At 44.9% G+C, this 24,676-nt stretch overlaps 2 long non-coding RNA genes across 2 annotated transcripts; one reads left to right on the top strand and one right to left on the bottom strand.

Moving 5' to 3' along the window:
• Positions 1-4,487: 4,487 nt before the first annotated feature.
• Positions 4,488-12,148, bottom strand: LOC116450513. The gene is made up of 3 exons (XR_004242812.1): positions 7,612-12,148; positions 7,336-7,423; positions 4,488-6,102 (listed from the first exon to the last, which is right to left on the bottom strand). It is a non-coding gene; the product is annotated as an uncharacterized LOC116450513 (long non-coding RNA).
• On the top strand, positions 6,056-7,804 carry LOC116450514. The gene is made up of 2 exons (XR_004242813.1): positions 6,056-6,139; positions 7,237-7,804. It is a non-coding gene; the product is annotated as an uncharacterized LOC116450514 (long non-coding RNA).
• Positions 12,149-24,676: the final 12,528 nt, after the last annotated feature.

Below are 24,676 nucleotides of genomic sequence, written 5' to 3'. Positions count from 1 at the left end.
TAGAAAAACTTCCAAGATTTTCTAGATTTCCACTTTCCTGCCTCATCCTTGACACATTCTTCCACCACATTCCCCAGCCCTATCTTCGAGTGTGAGTGCGGATAATGTCATGTACCTGTGAAGGTGTCAGCTGCATTTTGAAATAAAATAGAAGAAAAGGAGAAGAAAAGCAGTTCCCTGAGCCACACTGCCTGCTCTGGAAAGTGCAGATACAGGTGAACACACGAGTGACAGCAGAGCAGAAAGTGTCTTTATTCTTCTGGGAGCTGCCTCTTTTCCCCTCTTACTATATTATTATTATTTTCCTCATGCTATCGTTTAAAGTAAAACCACTTTTTTTTCAACAGTCTTTCATTGAAGCAGCAACACATTTTAACTGATCTTTTGCAGTGTGGTCTCTTATGTGTGGCCGTAAGTCTTATCCAGAAACAGTAAATCTGTCTTACCTGTCAGATTTTGGTAACTTTATACATGAAAGGGAAGAGCAAGCAACTTTGAGGGATTTAGCAAAAGGACTTATCAGTCTGAGTAAGAATAACAGCAAACCCTGAGGCCCATGGGAAGTTTGCCCTTGTGATACTGGCCAGGGTTTGTTACATTTTTGGTTAGAGGCTCATGACTTTCACCCTTTCTGCAAGCATCATTTCCAGAAACAGCCAGCTCTGCTTTGCGGTGAAGATTGCTCTGGGATTTCGTTGGGGTTTGTTTTTCCTTCCGAGAAAACCCCTTGTGTTACTGGGGCTTCAACACTTCAAAAATAAATATAAACCCGAAACAAGACCCATGAGCCAAAGAGAAATAACAAGCTGACAGTCGCCCGGCCGGCTGGAGAGGGCTGGGGGAGCATCCTTTGGGAAAGGATGCAGAAGTGCTTCGTGCTTTGATTTCTGCCTTCAGCCCTCCCGATGAAACCCTGTGTGCCTCATGGCTTGCACAGGGGTGACAGGCTGGCACAGAGGTCACCCTTGGGCTCTTAAAGCACACGAGTGTCCCCAAACTGTCTGCGATTGTCGCGTTTCTCCCTTCCTCGAGGAGGGTGAGGGGCTCCCCGCGCAGTGCTCACCTGCCATAAGGCACAACATTATCCCGGCTGAAACTCTTAAATTTGCAGTCTGACACTTCAAAAGTTTTTTTAAAAAATTATTATTATTTCTTTTCCAGACACCAGCACTCTTTTTTTTTTTTTTTTTTTTTTTTTTTTTTTTTTTTTCTCCAGCTCCCGAGATGGGAGCTGATTTTCCCGGTGCCAAACCGCTCCCAGAGACACCCGGCAGGCGCCGAGCAGGGCTCGAAGGGAGAGACAGAGCCATTCTCCATTGGCAACCAGCGATGAAACGCACTTGAAAAGCTGCCAGGGAGAATTAGGATGGTAGCCCTATCCTGCAAAATCAGATGGTTTGCAGTGTCCCTGAGCAGCTGTTAAGCTTGTTGAGGTTTTTTTATTAGTATTAGTATTAGTATTTTCCGGCATATTTTTTTAACACCTGCGAAGTTTGTCTATGAGGATGCCACTAAAGACAGAAGTACTGAGTGCTTGACAGACTCCATAAAGTCCTTGGCATCCTTCTAGATACGTGACAGGTCCAAGGAGCGGGATGCGAGAGCCGCGGGGTGAGCGCGGCCCGGCGGAGCGCCGCTCCCTGCCCACTCCGCCTGGCACGACGGGGCGATACCACCGCCCTGCAGCCCGGCAGAGATGCCCTCCTGGCCCCAAAGCAGGAGAGAGACGGAGGGCTTGGGTGGGGAAGCCACCTGCAGCCGGTCCCTCCCGCCTCAGTCGCGCACAGCATGTCCTGCGCGGTGCAAAGGGACAGAAGCTCTCTAGGCACGCAGAAAGCACCGATTTAATAGGGGAGGGAAAGGAGGTTTGGTGCTCCCTGCTCCTTGTTCCCCGATGAGGAGCTGGCGCTGGTAGCGGGGCTCTGCCGGGCAGCCCCCGCCCCGCTTCGCGGAGTCCCTGCCCGGCGGAGGATGCGCTGCGCTCCCGCCGGCAGCAGCAGCGTCCCTGCTCGCACCTCCCGTCTGAACTCATCTTCCTTCTGCCTGCCAAACATCTGCAGCATCCCCCCTCCTGCCCCTTGATTCCACTTGCTGTTTCTTCTTATTGAGTTCTCCGAGTCTCTCTGCAACTTGTCATAACCTGTAATAAAATGCCCTTTTCGTTGGGAGTTAAAGTCCGGAGGGCATCAGATCCATTTCCAGCTGACAGCGGAGAAGCCAGGCAAGACAGCGGCGGGAGGATTGCTTTTGTGCGCCTCCAGGGCTTTAACTACTTCACAACGAGGCACCCCGAGGGCAGCCGGTCCCCACCCAGCCCCCCGGGTAGGGCATTGCAGCATGTCGTGGTCACCCAGCACCACACTGGGAGCAGAGCTGGGGGTCCTGGGCAGCCCCTGCCCTGGGGAAGCCTGCAGGTCCCTGCCAGGGAGGGCACTAAACAGCAGAACATCCATGGCCCAGCACGGATATGTGAATTATTCTTATTTATTCTTATTCTCATTGTCATTGTAATTCTCATTCTTATTAATTCTGACTCTTATTTTTATTCTTTATTTTTATTGCTAATATGTCTAGAGTACACTGGAAGAAAAACGACCACAATATGATACAGATATATATTCTATTATATATTATATAGTAGGCAACATCAGACACCTGCAATGAATATTTGTTCCTTTTACGTCCTCATTCCTGTGCATTGAGAGTATTGCACGACCATAAATATGAACATCTATAAGTGCTGTGTATGTATTTACGCTTCTATACATGTGTACATTAATAAACATATAACGTACACGTGTGTTTGCACACAGAGGAGGTGTATGTACATGGAGACATAAACACACATTTTCCTTGTGTTGTACTGCACAAAAAAATGTTCATCCTGCCCAGTCTGCTCCCTCCTCTGCTGACAGGGTTGTGTGTAGGACCAGAAAAGCATGTCAGAATATAAGGTGCAAGAGGCCAATAAGCCCTTAAGTGGTTACACACGATTTATTTTCCTTTAAAGCCCAAGCAAACAAATAACAAAGAGGAGGTTGGTTAAAAAACACTCCCAGCAAGGTGCTCTGTAACCCCAGCATTGCCCAGCATGTCCTGGCAAGGGGTCAGGCTGTGGGGCTGCTGCTGGGGCTGAGCCTCTGATCAAGTATTTATGGCCACTGCATCTTTGCATAACATTTACTTTGCTCTCTTTAATGGTTTTCTCCACTCCTTTCCCCGCTCCTCGCTGCAAACAGCCTCAGTCAGCCCCAGCGATGATATCAAGAAAGGTTTTTCTTTTTTTTTTATGGTCCAGCCAAAGCGAGGTCATTCTAATAATACCCAAGGTCACTGGTGGGAGCCACCGAGTCTCTCAGTCATTTTTCATTTGCTTGCAACAGTTAATGACAGTCACAGGGATGGAGCTGGGAGCTGATGGCCGTGTGATGTCACCAGCACATGCTAGGGGATTATAAGGGCAGGTACAGGGCAGGGTTGTGGATTAAAAATGATGGGAAAAAAAATCACTATTAACTGCTTCACTCCAGCAGCTTGGTGAAAAAAAAAAAGGTACAGACAAAGGAGGGGAATTTCTTCCTCCCACCCCCCTCCAAATCAGTCCTCTAAAATGCCAGCTCAACTGCTCCATTTTTTCCTGATTTGGTGACTCAGCTGGAAAAGATCCGTGGAGTGTGTGAGAGGACACACTGCTTGCTGTACCAGCTGCTGGGCAAGAGGTTGCAAAAGCAACCTTGCAATTACCTGGGGGCGTTCCTCTCCCTTCCACCCAAATCAGAGGCCTCATCCCTTTCCTCCTTCTGCCAAGGACAAAGCCTGTAGTGCTACCAGAAGTTAGACCTAGACAAGTTTTTTGATCTGGGGAGTTTTTTGTCTGGGGAGTTTTAACTCATGTTTTCTATTCTAGCTGTCCACTTGGGAAAAAAAGAACAAAAGGGAAGCAGATCCCCTGGTTAGATCCCCCCAGTCAGGCTGCAGTGCTCTGTGGCTGGAGGAGCCCCGGGGAGGTGGGTATTCATTAAACCATGAGCACCAACTGCGAGGTTCATGCTGCAAAGTGCCCCTCACACAGCTGTGGTCACCCTCAGAGCTGCCCCTCGCCTCCAGAGAGTCACCCCAGGGGTCCCAGTCCTCACGTGTGGCCCATGGCTTAAACCTATGGGCTGAAATATTACACTCTGGAAAGCCAGGAGTGTGCACCAGCCTGCAGGGACCAGGGGAAGAAGCTACAAAATCAGCTAGATACCAAGTTTACTGATAATTTAATAAAAATAATCATATTCTGCTCCAAAAGGTGCAGAAGCAAGAATTTTTTAACCTGTAGGATAACTAACAGTTTGGACAAACTGCTCTTTCTCACTGAGAAACAAACCAAAAGAAAGATGAATTACATATTAATCTTCACTCAGTCTCTCGTCACTGAACTACTTTGTCTTAGTTATCTCATCTTTTCGTATTTATTTATGAAACATGACCTTCTCATAGTCTCTGTTTCCACATTTTTATTCTTTTCTGACATATTAACTGTATAGTGACCATCAGTTTCACGGTTTATTATTGTCAACATGTATCTTTTTAAAAAAGAATTCCATGGAGAAAATTGGATATCAGTTGAAATCTTCATCCAATGATATTTTTTTTTATTAGTTCACTGTACAAGAGCAAAACATGGCAAACCAGAACAAAACAATTATAACAGAAAAGAAAAGGAGTGACTGGTTTATATGAACACCTAATTTCTAAACCTGTTTCACAGCCGCCAACCATTTATGAAACTCTCACTACTAAGGTCAGTGGACTTTGGATCGACTCCTATTTAAAGCAGAATGGATCAATGGAGTGAAGAGATGAGTTCAAAATGATGCAGCTGTCCAAAATACACTGAGATGCATAAATCCCACACTTCTGTTTTCCGTGTTTGCTATCTTCCCTTAATGCTCGTTCCTGCAAGTAACTTTCCCTGAAAATCCTGTATCTTGTTTGAATGAGAAGGGAGAAACAGGTGCAGCTGGAGGCTGAATTTTTGAGCCAAATTGTGCTGCTCTGAACAGTCGTGGCTGCAGTCAACTCCTCTGAAGGATGCTGAGCTGTGGCAGTACAATATCAGCTCTGAGATGTGTTGTTAAGGATCTTCAGGTGTTACCTGGTGGATCCTGTCAGAATCAAAGGCTGATGGATTTATTTCTTTTCCCTGGGAGGACACAAACCCATGTGCTGCTCCTCAGATGAGAAGAACGTGGCACATTCTTCCTTTCTGCCTATTTTCCACAGAAATGCTTCACGTCCCGTTTACAATTGGGCCTGACTTGATTTATCGTGGTTAATAGGATTAGAGCATCAGCCTTTCTGGAGGATATTGAAATGCAGGGGAAGAGTGGTACTGAGTTGCTGGTGTCTTTCTTCTCCTCCTGTGATGGGCAGAAGGACACACCTCCAAGCAGAGGGGATTTGTCCGGTGGGAGCAGGCAGATTATCTGTATCTAGTGAAACAAGGCATGCATGGCAACCTTTGCCAAGGCTCAAAGCCAGAACCTACTCACTATAAAATAATTGTGTCACTACCTAACCAAGGCACTCTTCATGTTTCATTTATCTTTTGACTGTAATTGAATGGTTGAAAAGCAAAAAATGTAGACAAATTCCAGCTGTATTGAGATCTGTTTCTTTCTCTGCTACCATGGCCCATCATTAGATAGTTTCACTCTCTGTACAGAAGGTCAGAGAGTATAAATATAAATTGCATTTTGCATTACTTCTAGATGAGTGAAGCTGTCAAAGCAATAATATAAGCTTTCAGTCCCACATTCTACCACTTCTTTCCCATTTTTTGGCCAGGAGGTCATGTGCAAATTGAACGTGACAGCCCAGACGACATGTCCAACAGACTTATATTGTTAGACAGTTCTGCCATGGCACTCACCACAAATTAAACCCACGTCGGACTTGGAGCTCTTCAGGAGCTGCTAGCAGTAGCTCAGGCTTCTTGCAAAAAAGTTTATGTCCATGTCAAGCCTACACAAGAAAAACAGCAACTCTTTTGGAGGATCTTGTCGAAAAATAGAGAACACGGGGGAAAAAATCCAACAGGTAAACCTGAAAGAGCTGATCACAGTAATGCAGACTTTTAGTTGTTTGAAAGGTGGGTACATATATAGTGTGTGTATGTGTGTATTCTTCACTTCTGTCAAAACTCTCTCCTCCAGTCTATTATTAATAGGTAATATTCAGTATTTAGTGGGTATTTTTGCTATCAGTATTCAAAGGAAGGGGAGCAAACTCTTAATTTTCCACCTCTTTTTATGCAAGCAAAGTTAACTTCGTGTCGGTTGATAAAACACTGTGTACAGCAGTTAATACACTGTTGATGATTTGGAAATAAATGTGTATTTATAGCATTAAACTCCGCATGGGCAGCTTCCACTAGTACCTATTTGGGTAATGTAGTCTAAATTAATATGTGAAAATAGATGCTACTGATTGTTGTGTTTTATATTAACTCAGAGCACAGTTTTCTACACAGCACCAGAAGGATGAGATTGAGGTTGTTTTCTTCAGCTGGAGTCAAATCAGGTGTCAAAGTAGCTTTACAAAGTTCTTTGTGCTGCGAATAATGTTGGAGAAAAGATAATGCTGAATGACAGTGAAACAAGATCGCTCTGGGGACAGAAAACCAGATTTCCAGTCCTTTACCTTTAGGTGTCTAAAAATGCAGCACAGGTTGTGAACGACTGAAAATTCTTAGCATCTGGCAGTGTCTGCTGGCCCGTGCTAAAGGGCTGGTGGTCTTGGTCCAAATCTTGGCAGAGATGAGTTCACATTATAAATGACATTATCTGGCAAATCTTTGCAGTAGTCTGAGCAGAGAGGCCAAGAACTCACTTGGCACAGAACCTCCTGCTTTCCCTCATGGCAGAAATGTTCTCCCTAGATAGCGGCTGAGTATGGATCAAGAAAATTCCCTGCCACTCTTGCCCTACCAGCTCCCCATGAAAGAACAAAGAACTTCATTTTCAAGGACTACCAGGTTTTTTCTCTCTCTTTTTTTTTCAAGGACTAAACTTAGAGTGAAGAGTTTGAGCCCCATCTGGTACAAATTGGTAGGGGCTTTGCAGGCTTCAGTAGAGCTACACTGATTTACACCAGATGATGCTATTAGAGGACTGAACTATCCAACAATAATTATAAAAAATGTCTTTGGTTATGCATGTGCAACAACTATTTATGTTTACATTGCAGAGATTTGCATGTAGCACAGTGGGGAGTATTTTATCTCTTGAAAACATTGCACCAGCATAAATAATCCACTGACATTCAAATGAGCAAAGAAATACCCACGTTTTACCACAAGATGGACCATAAAGGATGTTCTTCACGCATCTTTTTCAAGCAGATTTGTCAATAATCCTCAACTGCAAAGTTCATTCTAAAGAAAGAAAGATGGGAAAAAAAAGAAAAAGGTAAAAGTTATGTTCTGTTCCAGGTAGTTACACTACAGATTGCTCTGAACTGTGGGTCTAGGTGCAACCAGGTGATCCTGCACTCGGGAAGGAGGATGGGGGAACCAGGTGAAAATAGGACATCAAAAATGCCCCGCAAAAGACAGTACCATACCTCGTTTGACAGCATTCAAAGCAGATTTTCAGGGAATGTGGACCAGTTCAAATCCAGAGTGAATTGAAGACAAACCTATCAAAGGCAGAGATGGAGATAATCAAGTGAAAACTGGGCGACTCTGCTGAAGTACCAGCCTGGAAGAGCACAACAGAAATTACCATTGGGGTAATTACACTGGCATTTAATCTTTCAGAATAGAAAATGCTTAGAATATGCAGTAATATGTTGTATCTTTGACTCACAAGAGGAAAGGGAGATGAAAGCACAGGTAATATTCCTTTGATGTTTGAACTACATACTCAGGTCTCCTGCCTTGAATTCTGGGGGTTTTTTTTATTTGCTAATTGTACTTTGGTAGTGTTTCGAAGGCATTAAATTTCTCAAATTAAGGCATGCTGCCCTACTCCAGATATAGCTTTCCTCTTGAGAACAAGGGAGAAGAGTGTTGCTGGCATTTTAAGTTCAAATGCCCAGCAGAGAATTGGAAGATACACAGACATCATTTGCACAGCCTGGCTCCCCCTTTTCACCTTTGCATCTTCCTGAAAAACAGGAGATTCTCCCATTATACCCAGCAGAAGAAGACTTTTGTCCCACATGGGAGACTGCACAGCACTGAACTCACCTGGGTAGTTTGGCAAAGACTCCACTCTCTTGTCCTAAAAACCAAATTGCCTCAGTTTCCCTATCAAAGGAGTGAGAATGTGATGATGATGATCTGCCTCTTGGGAGCACTGTGAACAGTAATTTGTGGTTTTATTAGCTCTTCCAAGATGAAATATGTCACATAAATGGTCAGAGTTATTAAACTGAGCTTAATTGGCAAGGGCTTGAGGAGAATTTCTATCACAAAAGGGTGTCTTTGAACAAGTGAAGGAATTGGTGGACTTGATTGTGGCTCAAGGCTTCCCTTTTGTGTGGCAGAGCAACGCAAGTTCAGGATGGGAGAAGGTGAACCATCCCACCCATCCCACTAGGTCCTTAAAGGAGAGCTTAAAAGGATAAGATAAGGTATATGCTTGGGATCAGCCTGGGAGAGAAATCGCAATTAATTGCTGAAATAAACAGGGTGAAAGGGAGTTTCCCAAGAATCCTGGCTGCTCAAAGCAATGCAAGAACATTAAAAACCAGTCCCAGGTTCTAGCAGAGGAAATGTGACAAGGGGAACACAGGCTTAGCTGGGAGATTTGGAACATCAGTCAGGTGGGATAACCCTACTTTTGTATTTTTATGGATTTGGTTTTCTCCAAAAGCAGGGCTCTGTTTTGATGGCTGGTTTGAGGGAAAACTAAGCTACTGTCATTAAAACCCAAATTGTAATCCTAGCAAATTAGCCAAACCTCCAGGCACTCTGCTCACCAGAATTTCCTTACAAGAGGAATCTGTCACTTTGTCACTACAAAATGAGGCCAAATTTTCAAAGACGTCTCAGCAATGAGACTCAGAGGTCTGGTACTAAGCCATCAGGAGATTTGCATTCACAGTTTGGGTTTCCAACATGACAATAAGAAGTTTAACTCCAAACACAACTGTATTGCACGAGTGCATTAAAAAAAACAAAGTGAGAAAGAGCCTCTTTTCATTTTCTGGGACAAGCATGAGTAAACTAAAGTGACAACTGTGCTTTTGCTTTGCAGGCAGGATTCCTTTGATTTTTTGTGAGAGACTGGGCACCCAGAAGCTGTGTTCATAGGAGCTAATCAGGAAAATAAAACTTTATTTAAGTTTAAAAACTTCTTCTGTGTTGAAATCAATGGATGTTGAGCACTGAAGTCACCTAATGGGTAAAAATACCATTCTCCTGAAACTTCTTCTGTTGATTGCAAAACTGCCTCTAGATCCTTAGAGGGGATATAGATGTTCAAGGTATTAGGAATTGTAGTGATAGGATGAGTGGTAGTGGTTTTAAGCTGAAAGAGGGTAGATTTAGATTAGCTATTAGAAAGAAATTCTTCCTCGTCAGGGTGGTGAGGCCCTGGCATAGAGAAGTTGTTTCTGCCCCTTCCCTGGACGTGTTCAAGACCAGGTTGGATGGGGCTTGGAGCAACCTGGGATAGTGCAAAGTGTCCCCACCCGTGGCAGGAGGGTTGCAAAGAGATGACCTTTATGGTCCCTCCCAACCCAAACCATTCTAGGATTCTACGGCACCATGATTCTATGAAGATGAATCTGTCTGAGAATCTGAGTCCAGTCCTCCCTGTCAGCAGGGACAGCAAGGGTAGAGCAGGGTCACTGTTTGCTTACTGCTCAAGTGGGGGTGGCTGAGACCCTGCAGGGCACAAATATTATGCATAGGTCTGAACAGAACTGGGCGGTTTTGACGTGGTTATAGACATCTCTTCCTTAGTGGCACCAGCTCCTGCAGTCTGACAGATATATCAAGTGTGCTTCTAAATCTGCTGTTTATTTTTCACTTGATTTTGCCCTCCATCATGATTTAACCAGCTGGGCACACAGTGCTTCTCTTTCCAATTTTATCACTAACAGGTTTTGATATGGCTCCCTTTCTTCTGCATTTTATGCATTTTTAAGTTGGTAGCTGCTTTAATGACATTTGCAGCTAATGTGTCCCTCCCCTGAGCTACATCCACCACGCTGAGAGCTTTCTATAAAGCGCTGGTGCCAAGGCTACAGTGTTACAGGGTTTTATCTTCTCACCCTGTCTAAAAGGGGAGTTTGGGGCAGGCCGTCACAGGGGCTGGTGTCACACACTTCAGATCACTCCTTTACGTGTACTTCCCAAATTGTCACGTTAGTGCAGCCCCAAAGAAGGGTGTGTAATCATACAGTGCCTGCTGTCCCAGTGAAAAGCTGGGCAGTCTAGAGTGGTCTGAGATCAATTTTGGAAACTGGGCTCTGCTTTCTACAAGTGCACTATGTGTCCACACTTATCTGTGTGTTTATAGATATTTCATTATTTGTTTATGTATGAATTCATTGCATGTGTTTTCATGTTGCATGATAAAATAAATTTAAAATATTTGCAAATTTATCAATCCAGAATCTTTTTTATTCTCTTTCTCTCTCCTCCACTTTACTGAATGACTAATAAATCAATGCTTGAGGAACCTATTTATCATGCAGAGAAAACTTGTGTTCAAACCTTCTATTTATCTTTCTGTTTCACTCTGTGGATATCTTCACTGTGGGTTAATTTGCTTTTCTTCTGGGAGGATCTCTGCCTCAAAAGTTTTGGCCAGAATGTCACACCTAGATTGGAGAAGTCTCACAGTTTAACAGAAATAGATGTCATTTATTTTTAAGCATTTTTATTTTCCAGTAGAAGAAATACATGCACATATGGGATTCAAGCTAAAAGTCTCACGGTCTCCTCTTCCAGAAGAGTTTGTTAGAGCTGAGGGTTGGACAAGTCAGCCACAGCCTCTTCCCTCTCCCAGGAACAACCTCTATGAGGAGGCAATGCCTGGGGTGACAGGAGAAACAGCCAGCCCTCCTCAGCCAGGGAGAGCTGACCCTTTAACCAATTCGCAGTCACCACTTGCTTCCCATGTCATCTCCTCCAATACAAAATTTTATACTGTCCTTATTACGAGCCTTGATTTTTGGCATGAGTTTTTAGTTTTGTGTGTTTGTTTGTCGGGTTTGATTTGGTTTGGTTTTTTGTAGAATGAAGAGCTGCAATCCTTGGCATTATTTTCTGCAGCTCTAAGTTAAAAAACGCATATCCCTTTCTTACCCCAAAGCACTCACTTTGAAGATATCAGATTTGCTGTAATAAACCAGTGTTGTTCTTAGGAAGAACGCTTTCCATTTCTTGAATAAAGTAATCTCTGATGTACAGGTGAGGATGAGCAGGAACAGCCAATACTTTCAGCAACTCTTACTCATACCCGTTGCAGGAGCAACTCAAAACACCAGCCCAAATTTTAATTTATGGGCAAAGGAAGTGCTGAGGAAATGAGTTGAAGACGCTGATCACTGCAAGTATCTGTTCCTTTGCAGACGTCGTGTCAGCCGAGTTCTCACTCTCCTGCTTTGTCACCCATCTCAGGCTGTTTCTCTCGTGATGCCTGACACAACACAGCCAGCCAGCACCAAACGTGGCCATCCCGAACATTCACACCGTGGCTCACATCCTCCAAGGTGTTAAGGGGTCCCTTCGTGGCGCTGTGGCTCTGCAGCACCCGGCTGAGTGACAGGAGCGTGCCCAGGGCCAGGCTCACCTGGCTCTGCAGGACTCCCCCGAACAGGGGACACCAGGTGGTGCAAAGCCACTGTACTGGATCCGGTGCCATCTGCCCTTCTGGCCATGAGCACAGAGGCTCTTGGATGTGCCAGGGAGTCCTGGCTGCCAGAGCAATCCCTCGGTGCTGCTGACAGCTTGTAGGAGGGACAGGACTGTGTCCAGATGGCCCCAGATTTTGAGGAACTACACTGAGAGATGGAAGCTGAACTCACCCCTCCCGTGTCAGTGGTGGGGGCTGAGAGTGCTTTCCTCTCCCATATTCCCCATTTCCTACTCCTGTCATCTGCCATCCCTGACAGTACCAGCACTGACATTGCCACCCCATCACCACGCGGGCTGGCAGCCATCCCCACCTCCCCCCAACCTGCACCGCCTGTCACCTTCCCCCCACCTCCCTTCTGAGGCCCAGCCTGGTCTGCTGTGTGCCCCTTTCTGTGTCTCCTTCCTCACCACAGCCTCCCGTCTGTCTGCCCATCCCAAAAACCAAGTGACAAATCACTTTTCCCACCGTCCTGTGCCAACCCTCCAGATAACCTTTACACTGCTTTTGTTTCCATCCTTCAGCAAGGTCATACTTCTTAACCTCACTTTCCAGATGCCCATATCCTTTCTTCTTTTACATATTTCATTCTTTCGTGCTGTATCTCAGTTTCTTTTTCACCAGTGATGCCAGCTTGGATCATCTGTTTAGCCATAACTTGTACAATTGCCTCTTTTCCTCCATTGCCCCAATCCTCTCTTTGTGGCACTCCTACATGAGTGGATAGTCCCTCTTTCCTATCACTTAAGAAACAGTACTGAGGTGACAGCTTTTAAAAAAATTGTCAAGACTGTAGCAGGTAGGTCAAATGTAGCAGAAAATCTGTCTCATAAGTTGTCCCTTAATTTAAAATGGACACTGGAATTTTTTCTTCATTTGAAATTTACCCTGTAAACACTTTTGGATTCCAGGAGCACTTGCAGTGATGTGGATGGACGCCACCTAACAAGGCACATGTTTCCACACAAAACAACCCCACAAAAGCAAACAAAACCCTCACCCAATTTACTCAGATTTGCTTTTATCTGGGATAGATTTACTGGTAGGACCAAGGAGATTGCATCTCTCTTCCCTCACTAGCAAACAAGCCATGGATTCCCAAGGGAAGAAATGCACCTCCATCTCTATAATGGTGCAATTCAGGCCCATTTATGAAGAAAACCTACTCTTTGCTGCGAAAAACAGCCCTTCTCTCTCAGTAATCTCTTTGATCTGGAAAGTATGGGTTTTTTATTCCTGACTTTTCTTTAGTCTGCCCCTGGCATACCATGAGCTCTTGCTGCCTTCCTCTTCTCACCAGTCACCTTGTCACCAGTGACCACTGATTACCACCTCAGGCGGCACCTTGAATTGTATGACAAAGTTCTGACCAGGCCAGGTGGAGTTTTTTCTAATTTATACTCCCATTATTTGACCTGGTGGCACCATGCAGCAGCTAATCATCAGCTCAGTATGCCTTGATGCTCAAATTACCTGAGCCATGTTGGTTGGAACACAGAACTTTACCTGTTTTATTATTGGGAAGTTCATCAGAGCTCCTGTGATTGATACCCTGTGTCTATCACCATTCTTGACTGAAAACATTACTGCTGAACTGGGTGGAAAAGGAGAAATGACCCTAAGGCAATGCTGAGGCCACAGCCCTTCTCTGAGTGCTGGTTTTGCAGCAAAATCCACTCTGCAAAAGGCAGAAAGGGGTCATGGAATATTTCTAAATGCTGTAGAGGAAAGAGCTACCCTCTTGTTCCCAGGTTTGACTCGCAGTGAGGCACATAACCCCATTTTTCTGTGTACACACATGTATGCACACACACACCTGTGCCTGTGAGGAGAAATGTTCACATTGCAAATATTTAAAAACCAGACACAGCGATTTCTTAGCAGGATTTAAAGGTCCAAAGCAGTACAAAAATCTCAGAATCAATCAAATAACTGCTGAAGAAAACTTAAAAAATGCTAGAGATAAGGGACATCCAAGGAAATGTTAACACTTCAATATTTAAGCCAACTTTTCTTATTGTATATAGTGCTCAAGGCACAGTCCTCCGATGCTTCCTGTGGCAAAGGAAGAATTTTGAAGAGTTGAAACTGACTGCCAGGCAGAACAAAAATAAAATGTTGCTTGTTGCACATTGCTTGGTGTGTGTGAGCCTCATACCAGGCCAATGAACCCAAGGGAGGCTTGTTCTGCTCATTCTCATACTTTGTGGGGCCCACAGATGAAGATCAATTTGTGGGTCAGGAGTGGCTGTTTCAACCCCCTCCTCAGTGGGAGCCTTGGGATGATGAAGCCACTTGTGTGTGCTTGGATGTCCATGCATGGAGCAAAGAGAAACCAGTTCTCCAAAGGCACCTCCAAAGGAGGACTCCTTCAGCTCTATGCCCCTGGTCAGTAAGAAAATTAGTGAATAAAACCAGAGCTGGTTTCATTTGCTGCAGGCTGGTTGACTTGACGGTCCCTGGTGAAACTATGCCCAGGATGGACCAGAGTGATACCCAGGTGGGGTCTGCAAGGGCCATCATTTTAATAGAACAGATGAGAAAGGGATTAATCTCTCCTCTTGCCTCAATTTCCACTTCTTTCTTTTCAGATACATCTATTAAGAGTGAAAGATGTTCGATGCACATAGGTAGGTGCTTGGCTGGCATAAACCATCACAGGATTTTTGAGAAATTTATGATAATTTCCAGGACCTGGCCATCAAGCTCTTTGTAAAGCATTCAAGGCAATACTTCATACAAATCTTCTTTCTAATTTAATCCAGACTAGTTGAGACTGGGCTACATTTAGATCAGTGAAAATTTGGTTGAAAAGCCATCATCAAAGTTGAGAAATAAGGGGAACAAATTACCAAATCAACAAACTTGGAGCGGGTGTCCCCTGGAGAAGGGCTGGTGAGCTTCCCTTTAAAGGCTTGTTTTGTGCAGGGGAAGGCTCTCACGTCCCATAGCACCAGTTCTGTCACAGATTAATAGTCTCTTTTCATAGCAACACCTGACCCTTTCCTCCCCTTGCCTTGATTATACATACATATGTACATATATATACATACAGATATATTCCCTGTCTAGGGAAAGAATGGACAGCTGACAATTTTCTGTGTCATCAGCACAATTTAATGAAAGAGAGGCTTAAAAAAAAAAAAACAGAGAGAGCTGGAATGCTACTTCTAAAAAAAGAAATATGGGGAGTCACAGGATCTGCAGCCGTGTCAACAGCACAACAAGCTGTTATCAGAAGCTTCAGACAGGATCCTGAAGCTTCCTGAAGAGCCTCTACTATGTCAAGTATTGAATAAACGTGGGTGACAGCACTTTGGAAACAGGCCACTGCTGGGGCAGCTACAAGGATGTCCAGGAAAAGGCAGATGTCTACTCGGCCCCTCTCAGGCAATGCTGTAAAAGTTGGTCTGCAAGTGCCTGGCTAAAATCCCAGCTGAGCTTGCACCATCTCTGGTCACAGCCTTTCAGATGAAAAGCACACACTTGGGGTTAGAAGCAGAGACATCTTTCACAGCATCCTTCAGCCTATGGTGCGCAAGATGGCTCAGGCAGAGCTTGGGCTCCTGCCACCTCTTGCACGGAGGAAAGTACAAATAAAAGCAAAAGATCTGAGCCTAGAATAACACTGTACCTGGGAATTGAGTAAATAGGAGCTGGAGAGGAAATTCTTTCCAGAGAGGGCTTCATCAATAATATTGTATTTACAGGAAAAATAATTTTACACAAAGAATTGAAGAGCTCGGTTTGCAAGAACTGAATCTGTGCATGAAACCAACACATGTCCAAAGGGGAAAAGCTGATCAGGTCCAGGGTCATGCTGCAGCACCATTCAGTGTCCACACAAAGCTGCTACTAAAAATCTCAAGGGGGTTTTATCAATCCCTTGATAGAACAGCCAGCACATAGGAGTGTTCATCAGCACTGAGCTACGGACAACTGCAGTGGATGGGTGACCCTGAGATGTTCTCAGTGTGAGAAAAAACATTTCCCTCATGCCTGTTCACCACATTTAGAGGGTATGGAAGCATTTGGAGGAGGTGAATCCTACAGGATAAACTCCAGGTAAAAGCAGATCCCCTGACCATGTTAGCAGAGAAACAAAATGCTTTTAGCCCTTGTACAGCTGCTGAATAAAAAATAAAAGCTTGCACAGGAAGACAACATCATGTTTGAGCCATCCAGTATGGAATGGATCCACATCCCAGAGAGAAGGGAACTTGCAGGTAAATTGGAGGCTGGCAGTGACCCAAAACTGCTGAAGAGCACAATGCAAAGCATTGAGTGTGTGCTACTGATACTCCAGTGATCTGATGCGAAGAAAAGATATTACCCAGGGAAAAAAAATCGTTCCTAGGGGCCAATAGATTAGGAAGCGTGTTTGTTCCAGCTGTGAGGAGCAGGAGGCAGCCTATCAACATACCAAAATATCTTTGCATCTCTCATTAGAGCTGATGAATTTTTCCTTTTTTTCCCTCTGATGAAACAGATGTCCAATTCATCACATCTGAAACATTTTGTTTCATCCCCAAAGATCTGGGCTCCTCACCCTGGGGCAGTCCCCTGCTGAGGCTGTCCCTGAGAGCTGGGGGGGCCTTGGGGCTGTGGGTCAGGAGGGATTCCTGGGTTCAAGGCCCCGCAGCAAAGCCAACAGGCGTGTTTCAGGGGAGGCTGAAACAAAGGGGTTTGAAATTCCCAATTTGTTAACCTTATGGACCCTCTGAGGCTGCTCACAGCCATAGGAGTTAAAAAGGATGGGGAGAGGTGAGGGAAAAAAAAGACAGTGTATTCCTTGCTTGATATTATTATCTCAGGGCCAGCGTGGGCTGGGGACCACTGGGACAGAACAAAGAGTCACTGCAGACATCGGTGTGCTCAGATGGAGGGTCCCACTTGCTGAATGAACCACAGATTTTTGACTTTTTAATCCCAAGCTCAGTCAGAAGGTTGTTAGACTGATGACCACTGGCCCTAAACCAACAGCAGGCCCCTGACTGATAATTTCTACAGATTATGTTGATAAAATACAGGATTTCTTTGAAGCCAATGCACGTTTCTGTTCTTGCCATACACAACCCATCCTGGAGAACCACATGTGATGCATTCCCAGTGCATTCCTCTGGCATTCATGTGCATCTCCAATGAAATAAAGTCTGCTAAATTCAAAGCCAAGCTATGTTCAGCTGTGTTGGAGTAATAAAAATACACTCACATAATGTTTAAAAAGTGCTTCCAAATTAACTAAAACTAAAGAAACTCACAAGTAAACGTAAATTCTATAAATAAGCTTCAAAGAGTTAAAACCTAGAAAGAAATTATTAGCACCAAAATTTGATTGAGTAAGACTCTCAGCAGAGCGCTGTAGCCTTACTCTGTGTTTACACCGAGCTCTCAACCTGGCATCTGAATTAAGGGTTATCTTCTACAAAGATATCCAAACCTGATGTTCAACACTGAAATGAAAAATAAACTCACAGGGTCCTTCAAAATAACGGTTTGAAACATATTGTTCACCTTTAAAATCCTGATAATTATGGCACTTTTAAAACTGGGAACCCAAGAGACCAAATTATAGTCTCGATGTTGAACTGCAGTTCCAATCCAGCATCTCCTCACTGTGAGTGTCCGCACAGACACACCTACTCAGTCTGTGCTGGCCAGATGTTTTTATGTTTTTCCTTTGTAGAAGGGTGGGAATCAGTAAATGTAGATGTAAGTTTGGATAACCACCTCAAAAGGCTAAGTTGTTTTTTTAATTTCTCTAAGGTTTTCCCTTTTTTATAAAATTTATTGTGCTGAGAACAGGAAAGATTTGCCCACCTGTAAACTGTAAACTTTCCTGGGGTCTGTGTCAAGCTGATATTTATTTATTCCCTCTTGGAGAAGACTTCTCTTCAGGGAACAGTAAGTTCAGATTTACAGTACGGAATATAAGAATTAAATTAGAGTTCTCATTAGGGTAAAATAAGCTTTGGATAGTCACAAGAATCATCTTCAGCTCAGTCAAACGAGAAAAGTTGCAATCAGAAGGCAACTTTAATTTTGTTTATCAGCTCCCACCACACCTATTTGGTAGAGTCATCTCAGTCAGAGCCTAAGGAAGTGCTGGGAAGAGAACTCCTGGTGATGGCTCTGAGAGAAGCTGCATCCCACGGCGACGCCAAAACCGCGTGTTCCCTGTGCAGGTGTCCCCGCCGGGGCTGTACCCAGAGCCAGCTCGGGTGTAAATCAGGTGAATGCCCTGTGAGGGGCCCGCCGGAGCCTGGGGGCGAGAGAGCCCCGAGCCCTGCGGGGAGGGAGGAAGGGATCGCTGCCCTCCGCGCCCGCCCTCGCAGCCACAGCTCCGTCCTTCCCCGTCAGACCTGCGGGCTCGGAGAGGATCGGGGCGTCCGGGGCAGTCCCGGGGGCGGGAGGGCGGAGCGGGCGCGGAGCGGGCGCGGATGCGCTGCGGCTGCGGGACCCCCAGCAGGGCGGTTGCGGCACGGCCTGAGAGTGCAATTAGCATTATCTTGATGAATTTCTAAGCAGCGAGTCCTTGCTGTGCCTTTCAGAAGTCGCAGGGCACTCTGTCCCCATCTGTTCCTTTATGATTATTACTTTATTTTTTTTTTTAATAGTAATCGTTGACCTGATATAGACGACTGGGGTAAAGGGGGGTGATGTGGCTCCTACAGCGTCAATGAAAACTCTTCCTCAAACCCTCCCCACACGACCACTTTCTGTCTCCCAGCTGTACTGGCAAGATGTTCTTAGCCAAATACATGATTCTATTAATGAGCACTTATATTTGCTAAGGAATGCAAATTCTTTCTCTCCGTGTATTATTAGCTGTATCAGAATGTTTGTCCTTTCAGTCCTCTTTGAAGTTAAAGGAGGAAAGGCTGCTGTGTGGCACTGAGAAGGGAAAAAAATTGAGAGAGAGGAAAAAACACTTCTAACTCCTCCGGGTTTTTATTTGTTCTCTTGCCAAAACCGCCAAAGGTAGCAAAAGTTACAGAAATTATTTAAAATCTGTGCTCCTTTCCCTCCAAATTAGATAGACTTTTTCCCAACTGATCATTCCCTTTTCATAATAATGGGATCTAATGAACAGCCCGGTTTGAATTTGCTTTCAAAATAATCTCTCAGATGCTCTAGAGAATCTATTACTGGTAGGATGGAAATAAATCCAATTGCCTCCCCGAACACGAGAACGGCTGTTTTCGGCGCTTTGGGCTATGAACGAGCACCTTCTCCCCCTCCTCCGCCAGTTTGTGGCTGCCGCAGTGATACGCCCGGGCAGCGCCGAGGCGCGGGGCTGAGCCCGGTGCCCGTTCCAGCCGGGAATTCCCCCGGGATGCGCAGCTTGCGCGGCCGAAGCGCCTCTCGCTGCGGGCTGGCAGCGGAGAGCGGGTGCGGAGGGGATCCGCACCGCTGTGCGGGACCGAGGTCCTCACCCACCCCCGGGGCGGACACGAGTGGGGGCTCTCCGCAGTGAAGTTTTTATCCCAGATAAGTGGGGGAGAGGGGGGGCATAAAAGGGGGCCCCTGCCTCAGCTCAACTTTTGTCATGTATCACTTTTCCTCTTGAAAGGTGTTATAACAGCAATTCAATTACAGTAAATAGTGTACATCATCCTCACAGCTGGAAAATTCTGTAACTAACTGTGACCAAACGTTGTAAAGGAATATAGCTTAACCAGTATTACTTTTTTTTTTTTTTTTTTGTGGCTGACCACAGGTTAATTAATTTCAAGGAGCTTAGTATATCTAAACAGAAACACACTGTGATGCTGGCAAGAAATCATAAAATATAAAACGTGGAATTAGGAAGATCATGTGAAATCTCCACAGCAGTGTTTGGTGCCTGGGAATAATTCTGGCGGTGCCCGTCGGCCCGCCCCCTCCGTTCCCCGTCCACCAAACCCACTGGAGGCACCGAGCCCTCTGCAAACATCTCTGGGCACACACTGGCATCCCGCAGTGGGACATCCACCCGCGGCTGGGGCTGTGTGTGCCACCCACTGACACGCCCGCACACCTTCAGCAAACCCCGCTTCGATGAGAAACACGCGCGGGGCATTATATACGTTACAGGCCATACCTATAGACTTGGGTTAAACACTCACTGCCAGCCCGGGATTAACCCCGTGCAGGAGGCGATGAGCGTCTCACGTCAGGGCTGCAAGGTGGGCTCAGAAAACGGGGTCGGAGAGAAGCCCTAAATCCCCCATGTAAAAAACTCGAGTGAAAGTCCCCGGAAAGCCAAGCTCAGCTCCCATTTCCACTGACAGCAATATTAGCTGCTGCCTTCAGTTGCAGTTGGGAAGATTTAAGGAAGATTTCATTGACTCGGGGGCGTAGGAAAAGGTGGTGTGTGCCTTGGGAGGTGTTTTCAGCCCGACACGTGGGAGTGGGGTGGTTTCCACCTCGCCGTGCCCCGGCTCCCGCCCGCAGTGGGCTGACCCCGGCGAGGGGGACACGTGTGGGGGGGAACAAGCGGTACCCCTGGAGAGGGGCCGGGATAGGGCCCGGGAATCTCAGCCAGCACCCGGAGCCAGCTGGGACTTGATCCCACTGCTTGCACTGAGCTCGTCCTGCGTGGTCGTGGGGCAGCGGGAGGGGGAGTTTGGATGGTGGAGGCGGGGCGGGGAGAGAGATGTGATGGGGCATCCCGGTTTGGGGAATTGAAACTAACGCACCTACTGCTCCCTCCCAAAATTACAGAGACCAGGATGAGAGCCAGGTGGATTTCCCTGAGGAAGGGAGACAGGATCGGGCCCGTTCGCCTGCTCCTGCCTCGATTTAGGGACGCTTTCACCAAGCGGGCTGGAGTCACCGGGAGAGTTCCCTCTAATTTCCACGTTTCTTAGCGAGCTATTGGCCACGCTTCAAAACAAAAAGGAAAAAAAAAAAAAAAAAAAAGAAAGAAAAGAAAAAGAAAACAACCCCCCAGGAATTAACTCTCGGTCTGTGAAAACTTTATTCAGAAAAAAAATTTCCATCCGCGGACCGTCCCTTTTTTCTTTAAAAAGGGAGAAAACACAAGTCGCCACCTCCAAATTGCAATCGCCAGCCCCAGAACAAAGGTCCGAACCCCCGCGTTTTGCAGTTGTCAGGACAATCTTGTCCATCTCTAGGGTGAAAGGAATACAAATTCCCCCCCTCCTCTCCCTCAGCCCGCAGGAGGGGGCATCACCACTTCAATCCTGTGCCCACCGCCCTCCCCGCAAGCCGGCTCGTTAATATTTCAGTTTTTCTACTCTTCCCAAGTAAAAGTTTGAGAGTGAAACTCCTGCCCCACGTCCTTGCCCAGAAAGGTAACGATTCCTTCCTGCCAAGTTCGTTTGCTGCTTTTCCTCCCCTCCCTCCCCTCTGACCAGGTACGAACTCCCCGCAGCGGGACGGGACCTTTCCAGAGATTAAAAAATATCCACGCGATGCGAGCGCAAACGTGCCGGTTTACAGGGCAGCTCGATGGCAAAGTTAGGACTTGCATAAATTTTTCGGCTTTTTTTTTTTTTTCTCCGCGAATACAGTTTGTTCAGCTGAAAGCGGGAAATTCGGCAGAAGCTGGCATTTATGTTGTATATGTGGAAAAATTCTCGGATTTTTTTTCCCCAAGGAGGGAAATAGTTCTTAAAAATTGACTTATTTCTGTTTCTGCCCTCTCTCTGCAGAATGCCTTTAATCTTGCGTCTTTGTAATTCTGTTTCTCCGATTTTCTGTCTTTATTTCCTTATTTCTAAAGTTGTACCCGAAAGTCTGGATTGCAAACACGTCACCATCCAGCTACAGGCAGAAGAGCACAAAAACCCGAATCCTCCTAATTCTGGTTTATCTTTTCTGGGGAGGAAAAACCAAAATCTCCCCGCAAAAGATATTTCTAATAATCCCTTAAAACAACCCATTTCTGCATGTTCGAATTATGTTATTTTAAATTCATTAGCCTTGTTTATTATCTTCAGGAAATTGCTTCCACTACCGCTTAGGTTTATTTTTGTGAGATAACCCTGAAATATTCCCAGCAGAGGAAAATACACCCCAAACGCATCACTCAAAAGTTTTTTTTTTCTTCACACCCTCAAGTTCGTTGTTAATTTTTCGTCTTAAAATTCTCATCCTTCATTTAGAAAAAGTGGGGTCCACGAAAAATGTGGGGGTTATTTGTTAATTAGCTGGTTGCTTCAGATGGCAAGGTTAAAAAAAAAGAATGTTTTGTTCATTATTGAGATGTCATTTGCCAGAGTTGCCACTGTCACATTCGGGAAGGAGCAGGGGAACGGGAAACTTTGGCATTTTCAAATACAGACTTTCTTATCATAACTTTAGCGATGCAAATCTCATCATTTTAGGCATTTTGCGGAAGTTATTTTCTACCTCCCAGCGTGGCAAGTGCGGTTATGTTTTATTTCTGAAGAGATTGTGAAACTTCGGTTAGTCAGTGGAGTCCGAATCCTTTTTCATCCTTTCCAAGGAGAAAAATATATTCATCTTTCTTTTTTTTTTTTTTCTTTCATACAGAAAAATTATGTAAATATATATACGATCAATTACCAAAGCCACATTTTCACTCCTTCTGTGTCCTCTCTTTACCTGAAGAAGCACACACGGCGCCACAGAAGTTAGTATAAAAATATCAATCCAACAAAAATCCATGTAGGTGTGCAGTATCGGGGAATTTTTACTAATTTTTAGGACCTGGCTTGCAGAGCATCCAGGAGTAAAACGCAGAGGGAAACTTTTGGGCGGTTCGAGGTCCCACGCACTCGCCTCGCAGCTAATTAGGAAAGAACATCCCGGCAAGGTCCGATTTCCAAACCCATCTCGTTTCCTTTGGAAAGTTAGCCGCATCATTTCTTTTAGAAACCACAATAATTAGACCTGAGCTAACTACTCTTCCTCCTGGTCAAGAAATCAATAGCAATTAATTTGAAACAGCTGAGATGATAAAACACTTCCTATTGCACCTGACCTTGCCAAAAGAGTTATAAATAGAATATACTGAATATATGTTTTAACACAATTCCCGTTGTTTTAATCCTTGTTTTGCTGTTCTTCAGCTCTTAGGACACTTCTAAATTTTCTATTTCCTTCCGATTTTACAACTTATTTTTCAGACTTTAAACATATTTTATTAGAACGATTTAATGTTTTTAATAAAAAAATAACGGTACGAGACATTTGTAGCAAAAATCATATAGTTACAACAAGTTCGAGTAAAAAATATAATATATCTCAGGGAAGCATATCGGATGAATGATACAGTATTAGACACGAACATACATGTAGCCAGTATTTTATCACTTGTGCACACTGTTTCAGAGGACATGGATTGATCTAAAATTGAAATTGTAGAGAAGAAGAAGGTGGTGGGGTGGGAGGACTGTAAAGGGAAGAGATCAGAAACGTTTAGGTGTGGAGTATTAATTATGAAACACAGAACTCTCTTCACTTTTCTTTGCTCAGTAAGAAAGCCTCGTCTTCCCCCGCTCCCCCTCTTGCTCCTTCTCCCTCTCTTTTATTGGAAAGAGGATCCTAAATTCCTTTTGACTGATAGGAAGTTACAAGACAAGATGCTATTTTCCCTTTCTTTTCTGACAACTCTGTCATCCCCGGGATCATAGTCATGTCAGAGTGTCTGTCTGGGAGAAGAAGAAGAAGAAGGAAAAAAAAAAAAGCCAGTGGAGCCTGTGGCCATCTTTGCATCAAAATTTTACAGACCTCTATTTTTGATTGTGATCCCGCTGATCTGAGTTTGAAATGCGAACACAGCAAAGCCCCTAAGCCTTCAATCGTGTGAAATTTTCAAAAGATCTCTAGAAGCAATCTCAGGCTGTCTGACCCCTGACAGGCGGAGATCTCTTTATACCTCTCTCTGCCAGCACTTCATTTGTTGGAATATCTTTCAGATTTGCACCTCCAGATGACAACCTGAGTGTTTATTATGTGTATGAATCTGAAATCTTCACTGCAGTACAAAGGAGATGTCTTAAACATCATGTTTAATTTCAGATCATAATTACCTGCTCCTCTTTTGCTTCTAATTACCTATTCCTCCTTCCTCTCTGTGGCGTGTTGATATTTTGTTGATTCTCCCTTTTAATCAGCCTTTCTAGCTTACTTTCTTCTTTTCCTTTTTTTTTTTCTTTCTTTTTTTTTTCTTTTCCAAATCGTATTAGTTTAGTCCACGGGGGAATTAAACGTGTCACGGTGGGCACACATCATGCCTATGTGGCGAGATAAAATTCTAGCCATAAGTGTGTGCTCCCTATGGCTCTCTGTATATATGGATGTGCTCTGGAGAAATAATAACTATTCCTGCCATTATAATCCAGGTTGTTAGTATGCTTCATCTCCCATTAATCTTTATACATCAATTTAAATTGGCAGCAGTGTTTATGTTTTGTCCCGTGACGTAGCAGCAATGTCATTTGATAGCAACCAAAGCAGCCGAAGCCCTTTAGCGTCCCTCCTTTCAAGACAGCAGAAAGGGGGGGTGGGGGTGGGGGGGGGGAATGGGAAAAATATAAATAATGTATTATAAAAACCCCAAACATCTCTAACTTTCCCCCTTTTCTTTAAGGGAACGTTTATGCCTCCTTCCCACCCTCCTGTTCACCTGTTTAAAGAAACCCTCTGTTATCCAGGCTCTTTGGAGGGGGAGATGGAGCTGCTGATGCCGACCCTGGTTATTTTTATCACATTTTACATTGTTGGCGTTAATTTCTCAGGTGGAACAGCCGTCCATTGAACAGCATGGTAGGTGTCATCCCAAATGCCCAGCTCATTTTCACAGGCTGGCTAAGGTAGGATCCCGCCTTGCTCTGCAGCTT

The sequence above is a fragment of the Corvus moneduloides genome, chromosome 13 (assembly GCF_009650955.1).
Source record: "Corvus moneduloides isolate bCorMon1 chromosome 13, bCorMon1.pri, whole genome shotgun sequence".
Lineage (NCBI taxonomy): Eukaryota > Metazoa > Chordata > Aves > Passeriformes > Corvidae > Corvus > Corvus moneduloides.
This window is presented reverse-complemented; position numbering and strand designations above follow the sequence as displayed.